This window comes from Phasianus colchicus, unplaced genomic scaffold, assembly GCF_987193195.1.
Source record: "Phasianus colchicus unplaced genomic scaffold, bPhaCol1.hap1.1 HAP1_SCAFFOLD_45, whole genome shotgun sequence".
In the NCBI taxonomy this organism is placed as follows: domain Eukaryota; kingdom Metazoa; phylum Chordata; class Aves; order Galliformes; family Phasianidae; genus Phasianus; species Phasianus colchicus.
Window position 1 is genome coordinate 310,114 of NW_028325225.1, and position 13,557 is coordinate 323,670.

The following is a 13,557-nucleotide window of genomic DNA, read 5'->3' on the forward strand; positions in this document are numbered from 1 at the left end:
GGGAGAAAAGGAGCTCTACTGGGCATAAAAACGGTGTATCTGTGATAAAATGCCACATTTCTGAAAGAAACTGTCCTCTTGCGGAGTGTAATGCTGTATGTTCCGGAGGAAATGGGAAATATTCAGCAGAGTCCTGGTATTTCTGGGAGAAGAGGTCTGATGTGGGTGGGGGAAGGTGATGTATCTGTGAGAAAGCTGGTGTTTCTGGGAGAAAATGCCAGGTATTGGTGAGGAAACAGATGCTAGAGAGGGAAAAGGCCATCCCTTTGGGAGAGAAGTGGTATTTCTGGGAGAAAATGCCCCAAATCGGGGAGTAAGTGTCATCCTGAGGCGTGTCATGGAGTAGATTTGGGAGGAAATGGAGGTGTTTCACAGAGTAGCGGCACTTCTGGGAGAAAATGTCCTCAGTGGGAAAGACAATGTCCTCTTGAGGGAAGAAAACAGGTCTTTCTTACAGCAAATGTCATCCAATTGGGAGAAAATCTCCTCTCTTGGGGAGAAAAGTGGTCTTTCTGAGAGAAGGTGTCCTCTTCTTGGCTGCAAGTGTCCCATTTGGCATTGTCATGGAGGCTTTTTGGGGAGAAAGCGTGTGGCAGTTGTAAGAGAAGGGGTATTTCTGGGAGCAAATCTCCTCTTTTTGGAAGAGAAGGTGAAATTTCCAAGGGAAAAGTGGCATTTCTGGGAGGAAATGACATAGCTGGGGGAGAAAAGTGGGAACCGGTGGGAAAGAAGAACTTGTACTGGAGAGCAACGGTGGTCTTTTTGGTGTGCCAAGTGGTCTCTTGGGGAGACAACGTGGTAAATAGGGGAGACAATGTCCTCTGGAGGAGTGTCAAGTAGTATTTGGGAGAGCAAACGTCAGGTATTTCTCGGAAACCGGCTGTTTCTGGGAGATAGTAGCAGACTTGGTTGGAAAATGACAGGTGTTTGTGAGAAAGCTGGTATTTTGGGGAAAAAAGGCCGTTTTTTAAAGAATAAGCTGGCATTTCTGGGAGAATATGTCCCATCTTTGGGAGAAAACGGGTGTATGTGGGAGAAAATGTCGTGTATTTGGGAGAAAGCTGGTGTATGTGGGAGAAAAGGCCATTGTGATGGGAGTCAGTGTGATCTTGAGGAGTGGAAAGCAGTATTCTTGAGATGAAACGTGAGGTATTTCTAAGAGTCCTGGTATTTCTGGGAGAAAATGTCTTGTTTTGGAGAGCCAAAGTCCCATTTTGGGGGCAGAAGCTGGTATTTCTGTGACACTGCCATCTTGATGGGGGTAAGTGTGATCTTGAGGAGTGTAAAGCAGCATTTTGGTTAGAAAATGGGAGCTCTTCCTAAGAGCAGTGCTATTTCTGGGAGAAAAGGAGCTCTACTGGGCATAAAAATAGTGTATCTGTGATAAAATGCCACATTTCTGAAAGAAACTGTCCTCTTGCGGAGTGTAATGCTGTATGTTCCGGAGGAAATGGGAAATATTCAGCAGAGTCCTGGTATTTCTGGGAGAAGAGGTCTGATGTGGGGGGGGGAAGGTGATGTATCTGTGAGAAAGCTGGCTATTGCTTTCCTTTTAGCAAGTTGCTGCAGCTACTTCAAGCCGACAAATAAAAGTTTGCTTTCTCCGAAAACCTCAGTAGCCACTGCTTTGCTTTTTTGATACAGATCAAACTAGAAAGTTTATCATTATTGTCTTGAGGATTGTGTACTTGAAAGAGAAGGGCTTGTGGACTTAAAAGCTTCTTTTTGCCACAAGTGTTGTGTTTAATCGAAGATGTTATGGTGGATTGCATGTCTTGCTTTACTGAATTCACTAAGTAGGGAACCGGTTCTCTGGGTGTCTTTGTTCCACTTTGGGATAATGTTGCCTGAAGATCATAACTGTGAAATACACCTCAAGTTCTTCACTAAACTCCAGTTTTATACAGACTTCAGGAGAGAGAACGTAATTGCTAATAGAACAAGTTAAACGTGCTTAAAAAGCTCTCTGTGTGTTTTTTGTTGCTGTTGTTTGTTTGTTTGTGGAAAATACTCTTCCTTTATTTAATTCTGGAATTTTCCCAAGAAATTATTGGAAGTTGTCATATAAGAAGAGTAATAAAGACCATATTCTAGGAACTTGTTTCACAGATTGTACCAGTTACCCCCAAGAATATGCTGCTCCACTAGCATATGTTTTATAACTTTCATAGAGTAATTTTCAAGATGGTAATGTGGAGTTTACACTTCTGTGAACCTGTTAGCTATATTTTCCAGCTCTTAAGTCTCTTGCCAAAGCAGCATTTGTTTCATGCAGATTTTTGCATCAGGCTTCCAACTTCTTCCTCAGGCTAGATGTTGGCCTAGTGCAAGTGGAGCTGAGAACATACAATGATGAGAGAATGGAGTGGTGTTCCCACTGATGTTTAACGACTCGTAGTTGCAGCATTGTGATCAGACTGTATTGTGTTAGTGTGCATGTGAGTCTAGGATTTACAGCCTTCTGCAGCTCTGCATGTAGTCTCTTCAGTTTTTTGTGATGGCTATTGTCTCCGAACATATGGAGATCTACAGATGATAATTGTCCTCTTGCATATGAAGTTAGAGACTCCCTCTACTGTGTAGAACAAATTAAACATTTGCTAGTTAACATGAGAGGGTTTTTTATGTTAAAAAATTCTTTTTATATTTATAAAAAATAGAAACATAATGCACTCCTAAACAAATTCTCAGAAGATAACCATTAAGAAAGATAATGAAAATGCTTGACTGAGATTGCATATGTGTTAATGCTAATATCAGACAATGAAAAAAAAAAATCAAACCTTATGTCCACATCCTGCTCATAATATTTAACATATACAGCTGAGATGATTTATGGAAGACTGTCTCAAACTTGTCTATTAGACATTTTACTGGAAATTTTTTAATGTAGTAAAGGACCAGTGATTACTTGAGAATGACTATTCTTCAGTAAGTCTTGTCTCACAGGAGACTTGTTAACAGGCTTGGAGCTTGTTATTATCTTCAAGAGAACATAGCAAGGAATTAAATAACAAAGCTACAAAGCCCATCGTTTTGAACATCGTTTTGAACAGATTGATGCTTTTGTTTTGTTCATAACTCACGGACTTTGCATGTTCATAAAAGCTGTTACATACTTTGGAAAGTTCAGGCATACCTTCAATCCTCCTCTGTATTCGATTCCTACTGACTTCATAGTAACTGCTGTTCCCAGCAGAGCTCAATGACAGCCGGCGCAGGATCGGGGCTGAATTTGAGGTAGCAGTCACTGGCTGAAAGGAATTCCTGTAATATGCTGCACTCCCCGAAGTACGATATTCAGTGGAATTTTGACGGGCTGGGCTTGACAGATTTACTGAATTAAGTGCAGAATCCATAGAGTCCTCAGAAAAGCAATGCTCTTTGGAAGTGCTGTTTTCTTCTATACGTAACGTTTCTGCTACAGAAAACAAAAGCATCAATCTGTTCTCTTGAAGATAATAACAAGCTTGTACAAAAGGGCTGATCTGAAATAATAAACACATTTTCCTTACTCTGTCTTGTATCTGAACAGGTATTAACCAGACCCAGTTGTACCACAGCACTGGTAAAATACTGAAAGCAGAAGGCACTGCCATGTGATCTTATGCTGTAAGGCAGGCCCTGTAAGTAATAGACTCTGATTTAAGAACTGTTCAGAAAATCCTGGACTCCCAGTGATATAAAGTATACTCCACCAGGACTATCTTAATAAAGTAGTTCACAAACATACATTCTTGACTATGCTTAAGGAGTTACAAAAGTGATAGAATCTCACTGCAGGTTACTTCAGTTCTTTCTCCCTACCCTAGGTTCACAAACAAGTGAAGAAACAAAAAAATTAGAAACATCTTCACATACCAGTTATCATTTCTGCAAGCCGAGATTACAGCTTTGAGAGTGCGGGAGATATTTCCATCCTCCTGATGGCTGAGCCAAGAGGGAAAAAGGGGAGGGGAACAAAAAACGTCCATCTATGAGGCGAAAGCTCCCGAACGAGAAGCCCCGGGCACAATCCCGCGGCACCAACCCCGGCCCGCAGCGGGGGCCCGGCCACCGCCCTCAGCGGCCCCACCCGCAGCCCCGCGCCCGTTGCTCGGCAGCTGCGAGCCAACCGAGCCTGCCGGGAAGGCGGAGGGGCAGCACCACGGATAGCTCCTATTGGTCGAAGGAGGTGAGGGCGGAGCTCGAGGACGGCCGTCTTCTTCGCTATTGGCGGAGAGAGCCGTCAGTGCGGGGCGGGGGGCGGGGCCTCGCGGCTAGCGGGGTCGCGTTGAACTCCGCGTTAGGGCGGGGGAACGGAGCGAGGGGGCGGCGGCGGTCGAGGGTAAGCGAGCCGCCGGCTGCGAGGAGAGCGGCGCGAGGTAGGGAGCGGCGCGGGGGCCGTCCTCACCTGTCACCGGGCGCTCAGCCCTCCCTCCTCGCGGCCCCCGGGCTCCGGCCGCGGGCGCGGTCCCTCGCGGTAGCGGCCGGGCTGGGGCTGTGCTTTCGTCTAAGGGGACCCTCGTCCGAGGGAGGGCGGCAGGCAGGCAGGCAGGCAGGCTGTGCGCGCGGTGCCACCGGCTGTGCGCCGCTGCGCGGACGGATGCCGGCTGCCCTCAGGTAGGTGGGAGGGGGGCGGAGAGGGCAGACCCCGGGAAGGCCGCCTCTGGGCGCGAGGGCTCCCCGCCGCCGTCGCTGCGGCAGGCGGCACCTCGGAGTGGCGCTGCGCGAGGGGGGGAGCGGCTGGGGGCTGCGGCTGGGGGCTGCGGCTGGGGGCCGCCTCCGTGCGCGGGGCGGGGGGAGTTGCGAGGGCAGAGCCGCGCGATTTCTTATTTGTATAGCCGCGCTTCTTTTCACAGCAACGTGAATAGCTGTAAAACACATAATTCTACCTAAATTAAGTTGTTTAAATTGGAGATAAACAGATGTCTTAGACCTGCTTCTCTTTTTTTGCTGGAAGAAGTGAAGTCAATCACATTCTCTTACAAACAGGGCCTGGGTGTCCCTGTAGACAGCAGGGTGACCACAAACCAGCAATGTGGCCTTGTGGTCAAGAAGGCCAGTGGTATCCTGGGATGCATTAAAAAGAATGTGGCCAGCAGGTTGAGTGAGGTGAGTGAGCAAAGTATTATTTACTAACCAGCTAACTGCAGGAGAAGACTCTTAACAGAATAGAAATTTATGTTCTTAACATGCTCCTTTTTGAAGAAAATGGTAGAAAAGACAGAAGTGAGGAATAGAGGATACTTAAACCAACCTGGATCCACTAGAAAACTTCAAAGTAGGGACAGTTACAAAAGCTCAGCTATTCCATTGAGGGAGTAAGCACAAAAAGAAAGACTGAAGCCTTTAGCTAGCAGTTTGTCAGAAAACAGTCTTAAATATGCGCAAGGGTGGAAAGAGACTTCCTATTTCCTTAAATGCAAGCAGATTGAAACAGTTTCTTTTGATTTCTGTATCTATGATTTTCATAAGCAGTTACAAGAACGGTGTTCTCAGATTGGATATTATGAGTAAAAGCTTGTGTTGCATTTAAGGAAATAATAAACAGCAACTATTTCTCATCCAAGAAAAAGACAAACACGTAAACTGAATGAGCAGCTTATATACATATATCCCCTAGATATCTGTAGCACTCCCATGGTGTTTTAGTAAATGCATTACCTCACTTTTACAGGTTTATTTTCAGCCAGTATATCTATCCTTTTGCTCAACACAACAGAGAACTTTCCAATAGCCAAAAAACATTCTGCCTTTAAATTAAATTAATCTTCTTGGAAATATTACTCTTCCAACTCTCCTGTTCTGTATGTCAGCTACTGCTCAAAGCTGTCTACTGTTCCTCCTGTTAACCATACAGTTATTAAAACTTGGTATATGAATACCTTTTCATCATATTTATCCACAATAAATGAATGAGACTTCTCCCCATAGAATCTTTCTATGAAACTTTCCATCCCTCTGTCTTTCTGCTAAATCTCAAATAATCTGAACTGCAGTTCATTTAGATATTAGACCTCAGGTTCAGATAACATCCTTGAGGTAATAAAATGTTATTGTCTGACAGATCTAAAGTGATATTTTTCCTGTAGAAAATTCCATGGGGCACTTACACTGAAACTGAGAAGTGTTTTTCCTTCTCTTGCTGAGTGAGGGTTTAAATAGGAAATGCATATACACAGAGCAAAATTTGGAAGGTAACATTTCCCATCAGGTCTTTTCAGTATTACAGAGCAAGAAAAAAGATTTTTAAGACTTGCATGTGCTGATTAAGGTGATTGAATTTTTTCTACTATTATTTTCCTTTTAGTTTAGCAATAAAGAAATACATTAAAAAAATGCAGTAGGGGAAAGATCTGCCCATGGATTTGTTGTATTTGTGCATATCTAAATAGCAGTACAGGCATCTTGTCATCCCAAGGACACCATGGAGTATTCATATAATATAAAGAGAGATGATGGGGATTTTCTAATAACTAAATTGGAAATCAGAAATGTTACTTTTTTTTTTTTTTTTTTTCCCAATTTACCAGTTTGCAAGCAATGCCTCCTTTTCCATAAAGACAGCTCTTCAAGAAAGCCCATTTCTAACACTCACAGACCTGTGCAGAACACCGTTTTTCATAGATGACAGACAGTAACTTTACAATAACATCAGCCATTTCTTTCAACACTGTCACAAATACCATTCAACAACAAATAGCATTCAGCTAGGCCTCAACTGCCTAATTTCATTGAAGCCTGTATACCTTTCATTCAGTGTTAACATTACTTGAAAAAAAGTGTTTGGATGTTACATTATATTATCCTCAGTTCATCGTGTTGTAGCAGATCTAATCTTTAATGAAAACGAGACATGTAGGAATCCTATTTGAACTTTTCTTTTATCTTCACTCTTATTTCAAAAAGAAAGTTGTTGATTAAACACACCTAGTGACAAACCAACATGTGATTATCATCTATAATAAATGATACTCCTGCTTGCTAGTATAATTGTATTTGCTTTTCTTGTTGCCTTTGCTTGCTTCATCCACACCAGTAGATGTGTTGAGAAAACTGACTGGGAGAAAAGAGGTCATTCCCTGGTCCTGGTTACAAAGACAGCACAGACACAGCCCATGGTGACTGAAAAACAAGGAATAAAGAGGTTCAAGACTGTACTGCAAAAGTGTATTGCAACTGCAGGTTGCTTAAAGAAGTAGAAGCAAAGGGAATGTCCACAGGTTTGAAAAAGTGGCCTGCAACTACACAATATTCATTGTTTCAGAAAGGAGATTTAACGATGCAAAATCTTTGGCAAGAAAACAGTTGTTTTTAGGGATCAAATAGAGAGAGAAATAGTGCTGGGGACCTAGACTCCATTTAGGACATAATACTTGTCTTGTCTCTACACATGAAAATATTTTAAATTACTAGCTGAGAGATCAGGGGTCCTGAACCATGGTATGTTCATTATTGTTGATTGCATGTACTGTGTCATATCACTTAAAAAATTAAAAACATTAATGGCACTGAAATTTCAAACTGGGTGCACGTACCACTGTGCATAACAACTGACAAGCTATTATCTACGTTGATTAAAACTCTTAGTGCTAGTGTTTTAGCTTCTCCAAAAGCAAGGAATAAACAATTTGAATGTAGGCTTTATCAGTATTTGTACTGATATATACTGTAATAAAACCAGGAATATTCATAGAATCATAGAATTTTTTTTTGAGTTGGAAGGGACTCTTACAGACCATTGAGTCCAGTTCCCCAGTAATGAACAGGGACACCCACAGAGGTCAGAGACCTCAGAGGCCTGTCCAGCCTGACCATGAATATCTCCCCACTGCCATAATGTTGTCTTGCCCCAGACCTATACAAGACTACAAAGTGAGTCACCAGCTCTGGATTCCTACTTAGGAGGGGTTTGCCATCAAGATAGACAGCAAGTCTCCATGTAACCCTCTCCTCTAGGCATCAGCCCTGGGAAACATGCTGCCAAATATTCTTCAGAAAAGCATCTTAGAGAGGTTTCTGTGAGCAGATGGGGGACATTTGATGAAGCAAACGGATGCTGGGTAAGCAGTAATTCTCACTCAACAACCAGCCTGGGGGCTCCGTTCTTTCTTCATTTCCATTCTTTCTGATGGAAATGTCCTTGAAACTTAACTTTTTCCTACTTTTCCAGTACTTGTTTGATACTTTCTTTTTCTAGTAAGCAAAAATTCTAAGCCCTTGTCCTGCAGTAACTGTCTTTCATTTTCTGATACATTCAAAGATAACCTTTGGAGGCATGCCTTTTTCTGGGAAGCCAAGTTCTAACAGCAGAAAAAAATTTCAAAGGCTGTATGGAGAGCATCAACTATAATGGCAATAATATCACTGACCTTGCTAGAAGGAAGAAATTGGAACCTTCTAATGTGGTAAGAACATAACTTTATCATCATCTAAACTTCTGCTTCTCCTTCTAAGGAAAGTTTGTGAGTGTGTGTGACAGATGTTCTGAAATCATATAATATATAAAACAAAGTTTGTCACATGCCTAAAGATTTCATTATACATACTTTTATGATTTTTGTTTGTTTGTTTGTTTGTTTGTTTTTAATATCTGGGAACCTGTTTCTGCTGGGATTTAAGTTTCAGCTTTACAGAATTAGCCTTCAGCATCAGGTGAATGTTTTTTAAAAGAAAACCAGTAGATCAGTATATACATTTTTGCTTTCATCTTATAGTAACCCAAAACTAGGATGGACAATATTTATTGTTAAATCAATTGCAGTGTGTCAAGGATCTAAATCCTGTTATCTTCCATCCCCACAGAGCAAGTTGCGTGGGTGTGCAAAATCATTAGAAAGGGAAGGCTCAGAGCCATTTTATGGGAGCTCCGTAAAGCATCAAGATACTAAACTTTGAAACTGTTATTTAGCTTATTAACATTACAGGGATTATTAACATTACATTCTATTTTTTTCTCTCCAAAGCATTCATAGTTGCTTTCATGTTTAAACTTGTGTCTTTCTGTAAGGGTTGATCAGGAAATCACTTTAATTTCTGTATTTTTAAGAATCTAGGCGTTCCTAAAATAGTTGGTGGATTACATGAGCAATGTGGGTAGGAAATAAATGTATTATTACCCTGAATTTGAGATAGATCTGTTCAAGGCTTTCTTCTGTACAGTACTGCAGCCTTCACAAAGCCCTGCTCACACTATGTATAGTTTGATTACTGCTTTTTTTCTTTATGTATTTTGCATAGTACATAACAGTAATGAAGAATAAGATATAAGATAAACATGTACAGTAGAAATAAAGTGCAATGATTCTTCTTGGACAGATGTGCAACTTCTGAGATGTCTGTAGGACAAATTCCAGCTTTTGAAAAGCATAGCACAGCTAACAGTTCTGTAGAGTGTCTATAAACTCCTCTTTCTGGTTTATTTGGATGTGAATTTTCTGTTTGCTTGTTTTGTTTGTTAGTTGATTACATTCTGTTGCCTGTGACATTAAAGCAAAATCTACATATGTAGATTTGGTAGTGTTAGAGGTTTACCACTAAACTGTGGCATGCTAGTTTAATCTGATGATTCACTTCTGAGAATATAAAAACAGAAGTGAACTTTGCTTTCAGATGAATTATTTAAATTTCTTCCGCTCTTCAAAAACAGAATCAGTTTCACTTATGAAATCAACATGGATGTTTATGTTTCTTACAAAAAAACTTTTATTCTTCTAGTTTTGAACCTGATTTAGCATGAAAAATACTAAGCTGAAACTACTATTTTTGTTAACCACGTTTATGTTAATGGCACTTAAGCAATCCAACCAGGATCAAAGCTCCATTGTAGGAACTGTGCAGATGCATAGCAGTAGACATATCCTGCCCTAAAGAAAAAGCAAAAATAAATAACGTAATGAAATGGAACACAAAGTAATTGGTAAAGTTATAAGAAGCATCATAGGGGGAAAAAAAAAATAGATGGACAAAGAATAAAAAAGAGGTTTGAGACAAAAATAAAAATGTTCTTACTGTCAGATTTCAGAAGTTGTACAAGGAAAAGGAGTAAAAAATTAAATTTATACAACGAGGATGTCCAGAAAATCTAAGAAGTTAATCTTGATTTTACATTGAACAAAAATAGAATGAATAAAAATCCTTAGGTCTCACAAATACGTATGTTATGATCATAAATGCACCATTAAGAGTCTTTCAACATCTTCTTCAGCAATTTATTCATTTTATCTTTAGAGGGTAACAATGTGGAGCAAAAAAGTTTTGCAGTCCTCTGTGATAGAACAAGTGGCAGCAAACCTTTGAGGAGAAAGAGTAAGATGGATGGCCTTAAACAGTTTTTGCTTTTATTAATGGAGCCTGATTTGTTTTCACAGAAATGAGGCAAATAATAAACATACACAGAAAGGAGAGTAGGAGATAGAAGGACAACAAGAAAAAAAAAATGGAGTGTCAAATTTTCTCCCAAATGGACTTGCAAGAGTTGGCAGTGACTTACTAGAGCATTAATTTCTTCTTTACAGCTTTATTCAGGTCTAAGACAGAAAAAAAGAACATGCACACGAGTCTTCCAATCCATATTTTCTATGTTATTTAAAGTAATAAGGTTATGTATGGTATTTTATGTTGGTTTCATTTACATTTGCAGGTACTAAAATCTAACAAGTTTCTCAAAACCTGTAACAGAAAAATGCCGAGAAGAATCAAATTTATTGCTCTCTCTCTTCACATACATTGGGCTTATGATCCTCCCACTTCAGTGGCTGCTCTTCCATGTATTACTGAGTGCAATCATGTACAAATATAAGATAAACATTTTCTTTAAAGTATTTATAGTATGTTGCGCTCAAATAAATATTTGAGAAAATAAAGAAATAACCTGACAGCTATTAATCAGAGTTTTATTGCCTTTAATATATGATCCATCCTGATATAGCAATTATTGTTGTTTTAGTAAATGCATTACCTCACTTTTACAGGTTTATTTTCAGCCAGTATATCTATCCTTTTGCTCAACACAACAGAGAACTTTCCAATAGCCAAAAAACATTCTGCCTTTAAATTAAATTAATCTTCTTGGAAATATTACTCTTCCAACTCTCCTGTTCTGTATGTCAGCTACTGCTCAAAGCTGTCTACTGTTCCTCCTGTTAACCATACAGTTATTAAAACTTGGTATATGAATACCTTTTCATCATATTTATCCACAATAAATGAATGAGACTTCTCCCCATAGAATCTTTCTATGAAACTTTCCATCCCTCTGTCTTTCTGCTAAATCTCAAATAATCTGAACTGCAGTTCATTTAGATATTAGACCTCAGGTTCAGATAACATCCTTGAGGTAATAAAATGTTATTGTCTGACAGATCTAAAGTGATATTTTTCCTGTAGAAAATTCCATGGGGCACTTACACTGAAACTGAGAAGTGTTTTTCCTTCTCTTGCTGAGTGAGGGTTTAAATAGGAAATGCATATACACAGAGCAAAATTTGGAAGGTAACATTTCCCATCAGGTCTTTTCAGTATTACAGAGCAAGAAAAAGATTTTTAAGACTTGCATGTGCTGATTAAGGTGATTGAATTTTTTCTACTATTATTTTCCTTTTAGTTTAGCAATAAAGAAATACATTAAAAAAATGCAGTAGGGGAAAGATCTGCCCATGGATTTGTTGTATTTGTGCATATCTAAATAGCAGTACAGGCATCTTGTCATCCCAAGGACACCATGGAGTATTCATATAATATAAAGAGAGATGATGGGGATTTTCTAATAACTAAATTGGAAATCAGAAATGTTACTTTTTTTTTTTTTTTTTTTCCCAATTTACCAGTTTGCAAGCAATGCCTCCTTTTCCATAAAGACAGCTCTTCAAGAAAGCCCATTTCTAACACTCACAGACCTGTGCAGAACACCGTTTTTCATAGATGACAGACAGTAACTTTACAATAACATCAGCCATTTCTTTCAACACTGTCACAAATACCATTCAACAACAAATAGCATTCAACTAGGCCTCAACTTCCTAATTTCATTGAAGCCTGTATACCTTTCATTCAGTGTTAACATTACTTGAAAAAAAGTGTTTGGACGTTACATTATATTATCCTCAGTTCATCGTGTTGTAGCAGAGCTAATCTTTAATGAAAACGAGACATGTAGGAATCCTATTTGAACTTTTCTTTTATCTTCACTCTTATTTCAAAAAGAAAGTTGTTGATTAAACACACCTAGTGACAAACCAACATGTGATTATCATCTATAATAAATGATACTCCTGCTTGCTAGTATAATTGTATTTGCTTTTCTTGTTGCCTTTGCTTGCTTCATCCACACCAGTAGATGTGTTGAGAAAACTGACTGGGAGAAAAGAGGTCATTCCCTGGTCCTGGTTACAAAGACAGCACAGACACAGCCCATGGTGACTGAAAAACAAGGAATAAAGAGGTTCAAGACTGTACTGCAAAAGTGTATTGCAACTGCAGGTTGCTTAAAGAAGTAGAAGCAAAGGGAATGTCCACAGGTTTGAAAAAGTGGCCTGCAACTACACAATATTCATTGTTTCAGAAAGGAGATTTAACGATGCAAAATCTTTGGCAAGAAAACAGTTGTTTTTAGGGATCAAATAGAGAGAGAAATAGTGCTGGGGACCTAGACTCCATTTAGGACATAATACTTGTCTTGTCTCTACACGTGAAAATATTTTAAATTACTAGCTGAGAGATCAGGGGTCCTGAACCATGGTATGTTCATTATTGTTGATTGCATGTACTGTGTCATATCACTTAAAAAATTAAAAACATTAATGGCACTGAAATTTCAAACTGGGTGCACGTACCACTGTGCATAACAACTGACAAGCTATTATCTACGTTGATTAAAACTCTTAGTGCTAGTGTTTTAGCTTCTCCAAAAGCAAGGAATAAACAATTTGAATGTAGGCTTTATCAGTATTTGTACTTGTAATAAAACCAGGAATATTCATAGAATCATAGAATCATAGAATTTTTTTTTGAGTTGGAAGGGACTCTTACAGACCACTGAGTCCAGTTCCCCAGTAATGAACAGGGACACCCACAGAGGTCAGAGACCTCAGAGGCCTGTCCAGCCTGACCATGAATATCTCCCCACTGCCATAATGTTGTCTTGCCCCAGACCTATACAAGACTACAAAGTGAGTCACCAGCTCTGGATTCCTACTTAGGAGGGGTTTGCCATCAAGATAGACAGCAAGTCTCCATGTAACCCTCTCCTCTAGGCATCAGCCCTGGGAAACATGCTGCCAAATATTCTTCAGAAAAGCATCTTAGAGAGGTTTCTGTGAGCAGATGGGGGACATTTGATGAAGCAAACGGATGCTGGGTAAGCAGTAATTCTCACTCAACAACCAGCCTGGGGGCTCCGTTCTTTCTTCATTTCCATTCTTTCTGATGGAAATGTCCTTGAAACTTAATTGAGTTTGCATGGAATTTTACACTTTTTGGATTTCTAATCTTTCTCATCATTAATCCTTAAATATGTGTTCCACAATACCACTAACCAATTATAGAAAAATAATTTAAAATAATCATGTATCAAAC

At 39.6% G+C, this 13,557-nt stretch overlaps 1 long non-coding RNA gene across 2 annotated transcripts; it reads left to right on the forward strand.

The window, feature by feature from the left end:
• The first annotated feature begins 4,264 nt into the window (after window positions 1-4,264).
• On the forward strand, window positions 4,265-13,312 carry LOC149912012 (uncharacterized). Of its 2 annotated transcripts, XR_016462504.1 has the most exons (4): window positions 4,265-4,602; window positions 4,975-5,094; window positions 8,246-8,390; window positions 13,236-13,312. It is a non-coding gene; the product is annotated as an uncharacterized LOC149912012 (long non-coding RNA). The 2 variants fall into 2 exon arrangements; XR_016462503.1 differs by lacking the exons at window positions 8,246-8,390; window positions 13,236-13,312 and adding an exon at window positions 7,942-8,039 and having other exon boundaries at window positions 4,266-4,602.
• The last annotated feature ends 245 nt before the right edge of the window (window positions 13,313-13,557 follow it).